The following is a 12,932-nucleotide window of genomic DNA, read 5'->3' as shown; positions in this document are numbered from 1 at the left end:
GACTGCTTTCATTGTGTCCCATAAGTTGGGGTATGTTGTGGCTTCATTCTCATTAAACTGTAGAAAATGGGAAAGAAACTCTTATTCACTGCCTGTGGGAAGTAGATTAGAGCAGCTAACATGAAAGCTTCTCAAAGAACTAAAGATAGACCTCGGACATGATTCCCTCATAGCAGTTCTGGGGATTTGGGTCAGACAATCACAGCAGCTCACTGTGGAGTTGCTCTGCACTCACAGTCTACACAGTACAGTTTAACACAACCATGCTTGGAGTCAGCTTAGCCTTTTATCAGCTGACCTCATTAAAGATGGGATTAAACCAAGTGGAGTTTTACTCAACTGTGGACTAAATAATGGTGCTGTGGTTAAATTAATGAAATTACAGCTCTTAGTTTCAAGTAAAGTAAGCCATTACCACAAAAACAGGAGTGCTTCTTTTTTAGATCCAGTGTGTGTGTCTGTGGGGTTGGGGAGGGAGGAGGGTAAAGGGTACAGTGTGTCCTTAGGAATTGAGGAGAGAATGACAAACAGGTATGGTGACAGAAAAGCTAACTCAGCACATGAGTAGGATAAAAATTTACCATGTCAGAGTAAAACTCCTTTGTACAATTAATATGTGATAGTATATAAAATTAAAATTGACAGACCTGTAGCCAGCCTAAGAAAAAATACAGTGTAAGATACAGCTTAACTAATGTCACAAAGAAAGTAGGATAACTTTCTTTTGTAAAGCCCAAGTTCATTGATTACTTAGAAGAAAGAGGTTATTCCTTGAAAGGCACAATCTGCCAAATTTATACGAGAAATTCTACAATGGACTGGGCCTCTGTCTGTTAAAGAATTTTGTCAAGAACTTTCCATAACAGAATATACTCCATGGCCAAGATCTGCTCACTGGTCATTTGTACCAGACACTTAAAGAGGAAGTGATCCTAATTGTCTATCATCTGTTTGGCAAGTTGTGACTACCTTATTCATTTTATGAGGCAAATGTTATCCTGATATTTCAACACTCAAACCAAAAATATTAGAAGCAAAAAACTTGGGTGATAGAAGTGGGGGCAGCCTTTTGGATGTAACTAAATAAAACAATTAATAAAAAATATTAAATTAAAAATGAAAAACAAAAACAAACAATGCAAAAATCCTCAGAAATACTAAAAATTAAAGTATAAACAACAGTATTTCCTTTTTCCAAAATATTTTCTACTGTTCTGTTTCTTTAAAAAAAAAGTTGGGAGGATGGTGAAAGGATTGTGAGAGGGGAGACTGGGAATGGGACAGTAAGCGTATTGTAAAGTGCTTAAGTAAAAAAAATATAATAAAAATTTACAAAAAGTTTAATTTTTAGTCCATTTTATGAATTTTCATATATGTATCATTTTATTTCTCAATATACTTTCCCCCATTTTTTGATAATGAAATAACTTTTATGCAGATTTTGTAGGTTTTTAGTGTTGTTTTTGTTTATTATTCATTTTTTAATTTTAGATATTATGTATTCTTGTCTGGCCTGGAACACTCTGGACGATAATGCAATGAACTTTCAGTAATCTTTTTGCCTTGTATTGCTTAGTTCAGAGATTTTGGTGGTCCTTTCTACAACTTGCTTTTACATGTGATAGAAGCCAGATGTGATGGCACATACCTTTAATCCTAGTACTCTGGAGGTAAAGGTAGGCAGATCTTACTAATATGAGACCATCTTCATCTATCTAGTGAGTTCTAGACCAGCCAGGGACACAATGAGACCATCTCCAAACAAACAAACACAAAGACACAAAAAATAATTTTTTTCATGTACTTAAATATATTTTTGAGTTATTTTTTCATTAATTTCTATGTAATTTTATTTTGGATTTGAATCCAAGCTTATAAATAAATTTAAGTATTTAATAAATATAAAGTTTCTTCCTAGTAGTTTTTGTAAATTATAACAGTTAAGTAGTATATATAATTATATATACAAAACTTCCCAAAGCTGCACCTGAAGCAATGACCCAAATAGTCACAACACATGAGCCTGTGGGAGTTATCTATATCCTGCCTTGATTTCTAACTTGTAATTTTGATTTTTCATTTTATTACCATCTAAATCCAGGTGTACATACTATATTTAGACAAGGTTACAGATTGTAAAATTCTTTAGGTTTTGTGAACCTTAAGACTATGACATTATAGTGTAAAAAGCCACACAACATGTGATATGTCTTTGTTCTGATGAGGCCTGATTTTCACATAATACAAATGAAAATTTATTTTAATATAAACAATAACTGGCTTTAGATAGCCTCATAATCAAATGGTCTTTATTTTTTCAATATATTTCTACTCGTCTAAGATGCTTTATTTCATATTTTAAGTCTTTTTTTCCTAAGAAGCATGTGTCTACCTGTATGTGTGTATATGTATATATAAACACTAATATATACAATCATGTTTAGACCTATCTCTATCTTTTATCTTTTTCTATAAACTCACTCGCTTGCAAGAACGAATTGTAAACAATTTAGTTGGCAACTTGTTTTACTCTCCATATTTTATTTACATCTTAACTTAGCAGTGCCTTATACTATTCTACTATTAAGTTGCCCAATATTATACCTAAAATGGTCATATATCGTTGTCCCCCTCCTATAGTGTATTTTCTTGCTGTTGTGGCCAGCACTACAGTATATATTTGTGGTTAATGGATGAGGGCCAAGCCTGTTGTAGGTGGTTCATCCCTGGGCTGGTGGTCCTGAGTTCTGTAAGAAAGCAGACTGAGTAAGTGAGAGGAACAGGTCAGTAAGCAGCACCCCTCCATGGCCTCTGCATCAGTTCCTGCTACCAGGTTCCTGCCCTGTTTACATTCCTGTCCTGGCTTGCTTGCTTTTCTTTCTTTCTTCCTTCCTTCCTTGTTTCTTTCCTTGTTTCCTCCCTTCCTTCCTTCCTTCCTTCCTCCCTTCCTTCCTCCCTCCCTTCCTTCCTCCCTCCCTCCCTCCCTCCCTCCCTCCCTCCCTCCTTCCCTTCCTTCCTTCCTTCCTTCCTTCCTTCCTTCCTTCCTTCCTTCCTTCCTTCCTTCCTTCCTTCCTTCTTCCCTCTCTCCCTTCTTCCCTCTCTCCCTCTCTTCTTTCTCTCTTTCTTTCTTTCTCTTTCTTTCTCTCTCTCTCTCTCTTTCTTTCTTTCTTTCTTTCTTCTCTCTCTTTTTCCTTTTATTAGATATTTTCTTTATTTACATTTCCAGTTATATCCCCTTTCCCTGTTTCCCCTCTGAAAAAACCTGTTCCCTCCCCAATCCCCCTGCTCATCAACCCATGCTCTTCCACTTCTTGGCCCTGGAATTCCCCTACACTGGGGCATAGAATCTACACAGGACCAAGGGCCTCTCCTTCCATTGATTACCGACTAGGCCATCCTTTGCTACATATGAACTGGAGTCATGAGTCCCACCATGTGTACTCTTTGGTTGGTGGTGTACTCCCCAGAATCTCTAGGGGTACTGGTTAGCTCATACTGTTGTTCATCCTAAGGGGCTACAAACCCTTTAGCTCCTTGGATCCTTTCTCTAGCTTCTTCACTGGGGATCCTGTGCTCAGTCCAATGGATGGCTGTGAGCCTCTACTTCTATATTAGTCGGGCACTAACAGAGCCTCTCAGGAGTCAGCTATATCAGGCTTGTCAGCCAGCACTTGCTGACATCCACAATAGTGTCTGGGTTTGGTGATTGAATATGGGATGGATCCCTAGGTGGAGCAGTCTCTGGATTGTCCTTCCTTCAGTCTCCGCTCTCTTTTCAATTCATAACATAAAATTCTATCTAGTTAAAGATAAAGTCAGTAAAAAGGGTAATTTTTTTATTGCTTCAGTTTTAAATTTCGTTTTAGAATCTTCGAATGTTTTATTTCCATAATGTCTCTATGCTAATGGATGATTTTAAAGATATTTTTCTATTTTGATTACATTTCTACTATAATTCCTTGAGTTACCAATTTTCTTCCCATTTCATTATCTACTGTGAAGTAGCTACTAGTCTAGATGCCATCCTCAGAATGACACTTGGGAATCATTATGACACTGAAAGACAAGTGTCACATTGTCCTCTTCCTAAGCTGAACATACAATAGTGAGTACTAATAACTGATGGGGAATATAACACAGTCTTTCAAGTCCTCTCGAATCCTATGCTTTACTCTCTCTGATTATCTATTGTTAATCTCAACCTCAGGTTTTGCACTCAGAAGGGCCCTACTTACTCAGCAGGTAACTGATCTTCATTGTTGAATGGACCTTCTCCAATAGGCAAGCCAGATCTTTTGTACCTGGAATAAAAAAATACCTTTATATAAACCCCTATATATCCTTGGCTTATATATAAACCCTTATAAATCCTTTGCTTGTGTCACATTTGCTTATGGGAAGAAAATAAAATTGCAAAACAAGTCACTTGGTCATTTCTGAAGTCACTATGGAAAGAGAATGTATAAGTGGTGGCTATGAAAATGATTCTTTAGTAGTCTTTAATGTAGTTCTGTTAGAAATCTCTGAGGATTCCCCCTCTTGAATGTTTTTTGTTTTACTATCTTTTGTTTGGTTCTGTCTCATTTTCTTATGTCTGGGAAACAGAATTATATCTTTTAGTTTCATGGCTTTACATCACATAAACAGTGGTGGATTTTAAGTTTATTTCTTTAATCCAGAGTGTTTTCCCAAACTCCCCTGTTTCCAACTTAATTAGCATGTGACTTTGATGTTTGTATACTTGGTATACAAACTTTGTATACTCCCCTAGAACTCACTCTGTAGACCAGGCTGGCCTCGAACTCAGAAATCCGCCTGCCTCTGCCACCCAAGAGCTGGGATTAAAGGTGTGCGCCATCACCACCTGTCCTCTAGAGGAATATGGCCTTTATTTATATGGCCATGGTTACGTACATATATATTTAGTGAAATAAAACACTGATGATAAATCATAAAAAACCATAGTTTAAAATAATTCTTTGATTTACATACTATTTTTCTATTCATTAGAGACTTAACTCATTTTAATCAATGAGATTACATTTTTACATGTTTATGTAAAAGATTAATGCTCTTTATATAAAGCATTAAATCTTGGCTGAATATTTGATATTTAAGGGCATAGAACAGCAGCTTCAACTGTTTCTAGTTGACTGATATTTATATTTTATAATTCTTAGTTCAGTTTGAGAACATCACTTTTAATAAGTAAATAAAATGGCAAGAGCATATGTAGGACTTTTTCACAAAATGTTGGAAATTTTGTCCTAATCCAAAGACAAAACTCATTGTCCTTTTTTTTTTTTTTTTTTTTTTTTTTTTTTTTTTTGTGAAATTCAAATTAGCACCATGAACAGCAGTATTGAAAACAAAACATTCTGTCAGGAGAGATGGCTCAGAGATTGAGAGCACTGACCGCTCTTCCAAGAGGTCCTGAATTCAATTCCCAGCAACCACATGGTGGCTCACAGCCATCTGTAATGGGATCTGATGCCCTCTTCTGGTGTGTCTGAAGATAGCTACAGTCTTACTTATGTACTAAATAAATATTAAAAAAAAAAAAAAACATTTTTGCACAATGACCTGGAAATATGCTTTAATTTGAAATTTCAATCCTGAGGAATGACACTTGCAAAATTTTTGTTTTCCATAATTAAAGCACTGTACTTGTATGAAAGCAGAAAACTTTAAATGTATGAAAAATACATAACTCATAACATACAGTAGATATGGATCTGTGCCATAGTTTTTCATGTAATTTTTGTTGGTGGTGGTTTAATGTAATGTGACAGCATATGCAATGAAAGTTTGCATATTGTGTGTTCAGAATCAAGGCTGCAGTGAAGGTGCATGTTGCTAAATGGATAAGCAGTGGCAGAAACCTCTCATATTCACTGCGCATTTAATTTTGAATGAGTTTTTGGTTTTTGTATTCAAAAGCCTTTTGCTGTTCCCAGTCTTCCTTTCCTGCATGAGGTTGGAGCCCAGGGCTTTAGAAGCTGGGCTGGAGCTTAACTTGTTTGCCTTTCTCACCCAGGGATTCCTTTGTAGCCCTGAGGTACCCCAGCCTCTGCACTCTTCAGTCAGTCCCTTCTCACAGGTGACCAGCAGAAGCCACAGCAGCATACTTTAAAATATTTTCAACCCCCATGTCAAAATAAAAGGAACACAGTTCTTTTAACTCTTCCTTTTTTTAAAGAGATGTTTATCCTTCAAAAACCTGTAGGCAAGTATACACTTTTTTCCTTAGCTCTTAACAACTACTAAATAATTTTTGCTCAATATTTCTGTAAACTTAAAAATTATCTTTCACAAGAATAAATATATGGAGTAAAAACTTAAAGTGAATAAACTTCAGATAATCAAAACAACATTAAATAAGAACTAAATAAGACCATTGAAATTAGAGTTTCTTTAGAGTTAAAATTAACCAATTCTCAGAAGGAAATTAATATATGTAAAATGACTATCATACATCTAACTTTGTAGTATTAGTGTTTAAAGGTTGGGATAATGAGGAAATATCTCTCTCAAAATATTTTTTTGTACTTGTGATAATCTTGGTAATACTGCTTCTCTGTGGCTGTTGTGTCTGTGGATGAGATAAAGATGATATAAGCTCAAATCCTTGTTCTTCCCAGTATTTCTTATTTATAAGCAGTGACCAACAATTGTCTTCATTCCTTTACCTATTTTGAACTGGATCAATTTAATTGGGGGTTTATTGAATGAGTGTTCTGTTGTTTGAGAATTTCACATATGCATGTTATGTGTTTTGATCAAACCCACCACCCATTCCCTCCCTACCACTTTTCCCTCTCAATCTCATGTGCTCTTTTCTTTTGAAACCTACTAAGTCCGCTCAGTACATACATGGGTGTGGGGCCATCTACTGGAGCCTAGGGCCACATCTCCTAAGTAAACTGACACTCTCTCCCAGCAGCTATCAGTTACCAATAACTCCTCAATTAGGAATAGAACTTCATGAGCCCCCTCTGTGATGGTTTGAATAAGAATGGTCACAATAGACTCAAATGTTTGAATACTCAGTCCTTATGTGATAGAGCTGTTTGAGAAGGATTAGGAGGTACGGCCTTGTTGGAGCCCACACAATTTGATTAGTGCTTGCTTGCTTGTTTGGACTAGTGCTCCATCTCTCTCTCTCTCTCTCTCTCTCTCTCTCTCTCTCTCTCTCTCTCCATCCCTCCTTCTCTCCCTTCTACTCCCTCCCTCCCTCCTTCCCTCTCTTTTTCTTTCTCTCTCCTTGTCCTATTTGTGTGGATCACATGTAAATCCTCAGTTACTGCTCTAGTGCCTTATTTTCCTGGCTGCCTGGCTGCTGGCCTACCAATCCCTGCCACGATGGTCAGTGTACTAACCTTCTGGAACTGTGAACTGCTGTGATTTCTAGTGTGCAACAGCCCTGTCATGTCTGGAAATCATATTTGCTGTTGACATGCACTCCCTTTGGCTCTGAAAATCTTTCTCTTCCATCTTTCAGGACTATCCCTGAATCTTGGGTTGGGGACAGGATTTTGTTTCTTTAGTTTTCATGTGGAGATTGAAGGCATTTTAGAAGTATACAGATTTTGCTCCTGCTGGTTGCGCTGTGGAGAACATACTGTTGTGAGAAATTGTGATCCAGTTGTCCCATTTAGAGCTCATTACCTCACAGTCTCTTCATGTTGACAATTTATGGGTTTCTGTTGTAATGTCATACATTACAAAAGGAATCTTCTCTGATGAGTGTTAAAGTGATGCTCTAATCTATGAGTACAAAGATAAATACTTAGGAGGCATTTTAATACAATGCCCATTTAACAATTTATAATTCCTTGACATATGTAACCTAGAGAAATGAGTTATTAGTCTTGAATAAAGGATGATGGTAGAATATAGTAGAAATCTGGTAGATCCCATATGATTTACAAGTTGTTTTATCTTTTTAAAACTTTCATGTTATATATTTTTGCATGTGTGTTATATATATGTGAATATGTATATATGTGTATATATGTATACATACATATATATGTATATAAACATGCTTACTTCCTAGGTTTGACTATTGAAGAGCTTAGAAGCAGTGACTTAATAGCAGTTGTGTTCAATAGTGCTTATTGTTTATGGCCTGAAATATCATTTCTCATGAAAAGAAAAAGGATGATATCTATAATTGGGAGATTCTAGATCTCAATACATTGTCATACATCAGGCAGGGAAGTTGTTAAAGACCACAGTTGTGCTATTAAAGAACTCAGATACAACTTGAAGAGTCCTCTTGCCAAAGATGGGGCAGTTAGAATCCATAGAGGATAATTAATTTCACTGATTTATTGAAACATAGCAAACAAATGATAGCCAGGAATTTATAACATTATAAAAGTTAATTTATTATTTCTGGAAGATAATAAAACCAATAAAGAAAGGGAGTGAATCAGATATTTATTCTTCCTGCCTTTCCTCTATGAACTTGGTAGTTAAATAATTCATGTAAAGAATTTTTCCTTTAGAATTATTCCTCCTTATAAATAAAAAAATACTTTCTCTGTCACTCTATTCTTATTGTCCCTTTTTCAAAAGAAAATCAGCACTGAAGCCATTAAGTGAGGCAATCATGTCCCAATAGGAAAGGCACTTGAGTATTCTGTGTTGGAGACTGATGTGGAGACAGTAGGGCAGCATGGCCTGCTAAAGGGATCCAATGAGAGGGAGTAGGACTGGAAAGACATCTTAGGAAAGTTTGCCAGAGCCATTTGAGGATTAGGGTGGGGTAGGAAGTAATGGCAAATGATGTTAAAATTCAAACATGTTAGGAATATCCAAGAGCCCTGAATGAGCAGTAAAAGCCCAAGTGCAGACAATTGCATATGTACAGCAACACAATACATTTTGGAGGACAATTGGCTAAATATGTAAATATATTAAGAGTGACAAAAGACAGGTTGCTATCTGCTAAAAAGGACAGTGAATATAGCCAGGGAGTATAGCAAAACTCTACTGTAGTGAATTAAATTGATAATGTGTATCTTGTAATATATATGGGTAAGTATACTTAAAGATTTATGAACATGAAATAGTATGCATACATTTACTAGCTCTTCCCATTGAAGCGGTGCTTAGTAGTAGAACAGTTGATAACATTAGTTATATCCAGCATACCCATGCAATGTGGTTTGCAAAGTTCTTTAAAAACAGAAAATGATATGGTTTTCCATAACAAGAGTTATTGGGAGCAAAATGAGGGATGAGAGCTATAGTTAACAGTGAGTATGAAGATATGTGTTTAGAATGCAGTTAGAGATTATACTGGTATAGGAAAATGGCAGTAGTAGGGTACCCTCTAGGTTCCAGCCTCACCAGTCATGGATAGTTGGCTAAAATTACAGTACCAAGTGTGAACTACTCTCCAGTTGGGCAAATTTTAAATCTAGTTAAATGGCTGTTGGTTGCCTTAAGGATGTAAGTTCCACTATTGCACCTTTTGGAATACCTTGCCACTCTTGGCACTGTTGTGTTTCATAGGAATTAATTAGGATAGGAATGCTTTTCTCCCTTGGCAGCTTCCATGCTTCTTGCAATATTATGAAAGCTAATTCTCAGGAAGGAGGCTCCAGAATCATAACCAGGTTGATGATCCACAGTATTTGACGTGTAGGTGTCTTCAGCAATAGGGTGTTACTTCTTTATCTGGAAAGCATCAATAGCAACAGCAACAACCTACATTGATTGCCTTGGGAGAGCTTCCTGTACTCTCCTGACCAACAACTCGAAAGCAAGTTTTTCATGTCTGCATTGGAGCTGTTGTTAAATAGTCTCTGGTTTGGAGGGAATGTATTCTTATCCAAGTGGTATGACTTCAATATCTGTTTTTGTGTGTGTATGTGTGTGTGTGTGTGTGTGTGTGTATGTAAGACATATATTATATGCTATATGTAATTTTATACATATATTACATATATATTATATGTAATTTTAAGTAAACATAAAATGATATAATTCCCTAGAGATTATTTTGTATTTATATCTGTCAGTGGCACATTTGAGCTTAGAATTGTTGGAATTCATTCATATTTTAAGAATAACATCTCCATCTCTTGGCATGCTCCACAAAACTCTTTACCTGACAGACACTTCTGTGCTAGGCAAGGAATTACCCTCTTTTCAATTTTTCTTTTTGCTAAAAAAAATAAAAAAATAAAAAATTACCTTCCAAAAGTAACCCCAATAACAATTTCTATGTTGAAAGCTGCATTTTCTAAACCACTCTTGTCCTTAGACTTTAGGAAAGGTACAGGTTTCAACTTGACTTTTGCAGTACTCTCTAATTATTGATTAATAACCATCAGAATCAGATTTTTTGTTTTTCTTCAAAGGAGCTATATTGTCTGTGGTGCTTGAGTGGAGGGAGGGAATGACACTGAGGTTTAGCTCATGTTACTAAAGTACACCCTTGATTTGGCATTTTTTCTTGAAAAACCTCAGATTGATTTAACTCATTGAAATGTAAGCTCCTTTCATGCTGTGAGTTAAAATGGTCCTTGTTCTTCCCTAAGTATTTCTGGTTTCCAGTGGAATGTAAGCGTTCTTGGTACAGATACTGCTAGCTTCTGTTATTCTGGCTGGATATTCAGTTACATATTGTACAAACTGTATTCAACCAAAAACCAAAGTAGCTACTTATCTATCACTTGCTGTCAGTGATCTTCTACATGGTAGAGTCAATAACTAGTGTTAGATGGGGCTCTGTTTCATACTGCACTAGAAGGGAAATGATGCTAGTATTGTTTTATATTTTGTGTTCCTCCTTCCTTTTGTTAGGCATAAACCTCTTGATGTATAGTAATGTTAGTTGATTTAGAGAATGACTTATTCATTATCTATAAAGTGAGTGGTATTAGATACAATCTCTGATCTTAAAAGGACCTGGGAAGGGAGGGGGGAGAGAGACAGACAAACTGACAGAGACAGACAGAGAGAGAGACAGAGAGATATCCAGCTTTTAAGATGAAGAAATCATAGTGTAGAAAATTTAAATAATATCCCTAGGATTAATAAATCTGTAGTGCTGGTTCCAGATTTGAAGCATAGGCACTTTGGGTTTTAGATCTTGTGTTCATCATTAGTTTGGGGAATTTAACAAGCATATAGCAGAAATTGACTGGAAAAAGGATTATGAGGGAGCTCCTATTAAGGGAGTCCCAGGGCAGTACAGGGTATCCCTATAGCTGAGGCTTTCAAATAAAGGGACAAATAGCAACAGATCAATCAAATCTGGTGCTCACAACATCTAGCAGAAAACTGAGGAAGTTGAGTAGTCATCTAGAGTTCCTGGTTAAATTTTTGTTCATGGATGAGCTTCCTGTGGCTGAACATCTGATTTAATGTCTCTACTGTAGGCATTTTTTTTTTATTGGAGGATAAATAATAGTCATCTCTGTTGGAAATGTCTTTTAGGTGATCTCAAGGACAGTGTTTTTAATAACCTGAGCTTCTCGTTATCTTTCCCTCTCTTGATACAGAGAAAGGGGCCAACCTGACCCAGTCCAGGGTTTAGGAAAAGCTTGTCGTAAATATGTTTGGTTCTGAAGTTGTTGGGGGAGGGGTCACAGTAATTACCGTACTTTTAGAGCCAACTTCTCTAATAACTAAAACAGTACATAATAGATGAGCAATATAATATAAATTATATCTACTTCTGCATGGCACAACTCAATAGCCTCTAATCACATATTACCACTAAATGACCAAAATTCAATACAACTTAAGTGTTCAGTGCTTAATATACTCTAATAACCACATAGAGCTCTCAATTACAATGTAGATTATTCAAATAAAGAACATGTATGTCATTGTAGAGAGCTCTTCATAGGAAAATCACATTAAGCAGGTAGATAAGTATTTAATTTGCTTGTGGTAAGTGCATTAAATAAATGTCCACGGTATAGAAAGTGACTTCTGTGCTAAAAATAGAGATAAAGTGGCAATTTCCTAAGTAATTTGATAGTGGAGAAAGCATTTCAGGAAGAAATGAGCATTTTCAAAGACTAACATAGGAAAAAAGTAATTAAGGTCCAGAAGGACTCCATGCATTGTAGTTTGTGTAGAGGGTTTAGCTCTACTGATGAAGAGGGGACCTTCCTGGGATGTAATAGGAAAGATGGGTGACTAGAAATAATGGCAAGATTTATTTTTCTTCTAGTAGCCTCTTTTCTATATATGAAATATAAACTCATAAAAATGAAAGAGAGAAAAGAGGCTTACATTCCAAAGAGTGGAATGGTGTGAAGCAAGAATGTGGAGTATAGGAAACTAATAGAGGAGAAAATCACTGAGATCATGAATCCACAGTGCGGTTGAGTTAGAGTCATGAGTGGAAAAGACTCCCAATGTTTTTATTGAGTTTACTCAAGGCATTGAGAAGATTGGCTATTCCATTGTAGGAACTAAATTGACATTATTACCATTGTGGGGCATGTCTACTGTAAGTAACAAATGAAACAAAAGAGAGAATGTCTAAGAAATTTTTAAGATTTTGATTATAATTATATCTTATGGAAGAATCTGCGATATTTGAAAAGTTTGAAGACAGACAAGGGAGAGAAAATAGACTTGGGGAATGTCTGGAGGACTGTCTGGCGATTCAACTGCTGCTCAAGCAAACAAGTAGGAACAAAGAATGGTGCAAAGAAACAAAGGAAAGTAAAGGGAGGGCACCCATGACATTTTAACCTGCGCTCCCTCTCTGAAGAGTCTGTTTCGAAAAGGAGTGACATTCCTAGATCTAGCCCAAAGGAGTACTCTGTTGTTGTAAGAATTAACACAGGATGGATCTGTGAGGTGGACCATGGGAAGATTGATACTGTGGGAATTTGCAGTGCTTCTATGCCTGAGGCTGACAGGAGGATTTGGATCAGAAAATGAAGCTTCTT

At 36.3% G+C, this 12,932-nt stretch overlaps 2 protein-coding genes across 5 annotated transcripts in view; one reads left to right on the top strand and one right to left on the bottom strand.

Moving 5' to 3' along the window:
- Positions 1 to 12,932, top strand: part of Scaper (S-phase cyclin A associated protein in the ER) — a 498,868-nt gene that overhangs the window by 177,133 nt on the left and 308,803 nt on the right. The gene's annotated exons all lie outside the window — the stretch shown is intronic.
- Isl2 (ISL LIM homeobox 2) overlaps positions 2,522 to 12,932 on the bottom strand; it is a 329,789-nt gene continuing 319,378 nt past the window's right edge. For all 3 annotated transcript variants that reach the window (XR_004111373.1, XR_004111368.1, XR_004111372.1), the window contains 2 exons: positions 4,236 to 4,301; positions 2,522 to 2,747 (listed from right to left, as the gene is read on the bottom strand). The gene's annotated coding sequence lies outside the window, so the exon portion shown is untranslated. The remainder of the gene's footprint in view (positions 2,748 to 4,235; positions 4,302 to 12,932) is intronic.

The sequence above is a fragment of the Mastomys coucha genome, unplaced genomic scaffold (genome assembly GCF_008632895.1).
Source record: "Mastomys coucha isolate ucsf_1 unplaced genomic scaffold, UCSF_Mcou_1 pScaffold23, whole genome shotgun sequence".
NCBI classification, from domain to species: domain Eukaryota; kingdom Metazoa; phylum Chordata; class Mammalia; order Rodentia; family Muridae; genus Mastomys; species Mastomys coucha.
This window is presented reverse-complemented; position numbering and strand designations above follow the sequence as displayed.